Consider the following 1,231-nt stretch of genomic DNA (forward strand, 5'->3'; position numbering starts at 1 on the left):
GGCGAAAGAGTTGTGTGCTGCTCTGAACCAGGAGGTGCTGCTAGAGATTGGAGCTTCCAGGAGCTAATGGCAAAGACTGCGTGGAAAGGAAGAGGGTGGTGATTCTTAATCCCACCCAGGGGCTGTCAGTCCCAAGCAACTGGCAAGCAGAAGCTTGTCTGGCCAGCAGTGAAGAACTCGTAGAGAAATATCCTGCTCGTACAGTCAGGCAGAGATTGGCAGAGGCTCTACATTGTTTGCCTGTCACCAGAGAATCCCCATAACATTCCAGCACACATTATAGCCAGTGATCCCTGCTGAGTGAGGGGCTCCACCTGTTCCTTTCCATATCCCACCAAACACCCCTTCTTCTGCTCCCAGGGTTGCATGTGCGTGTGCGCCACTGCAGGCAAATGCAAAATAGTTGAGGGACTCAAGCAGCAGGCTCATTTTTGCAAATAAGGCACACTTGCCAAGATGAGATCTCTGTCCGGGGCAGCAGCCCACATGCAATGGACTCTGAAAGTCCACATGGGGCAAATTAGACAAAGGGTAATGCTGAGTTTCAACCTAGTTACAGGGGGCATTTCATTTAGCCCAAGAGACGTGAGTGCAGGAAATTTGTTGAACTGTCAGTCAAAGTCTGACAATACCGATTTATTATTATAATTCATTTGAACATTAATGTTTCATTAAACATAACTTTGGCAGAGATGCAACATCTGCAAAGGACTGGTCCTAATCCCAAAGGTACCGAAAAGATCACATTGTGGGTGGGTAACAATTTTATTCTAGAAAGTCATTCTCTCTGGATTAAAGGAACATCCTTCCATCGGCTGAACTTGCAGTTGGACAGTCAGAATACAGCATTGACATTATGAAGCTGACAGAATATGAAGCTGGTACCATGTGTGAAGGGGCAAGTGAAAAAACCCACCCGGTTTAATCTTTCCTTTGTAGCTTCACGGATATGGCACGCTTTCAATGAACAGATGATGCTCACAGCAGAAGACCGATTTTCATGTCAAGCGCCTTGACCACGAGCAGCAAAAGACTGATCCATGGTGGCATTTTATTTCCAAGGCAAGGCTGCTCCGTTACTTCTTTTAAAAGGAATTGCCTCCTTGTGTGCACATGGAAAAGCACACTGTGCTGCATCCCCCGCACTCCCTGCTAGCGTGTCCATGGCCAGAGTGGCGGATTCAGGCAAGGGGGTTGGGTCATGGAGTCCCGCCTTTTGTCTCTCTCAGGG

This window comes from Varanus komodoensis, unplaced genomic scaffold (genome assembly GCF_004798865.1).
Source record: "Varanus komodoensis strain SLA01 unplaced genomic scaffold, ASM479886v1 scaffold1, whole genome shotgun sequence".
In the NCBI taxonomy this organism is placed as follows: domain Eukaryota; kingdom Metazoa; phylum Chordata; class Lepidosauria; order Squamata; family Varanidae; genus Varanus; species Varanus komodoensis.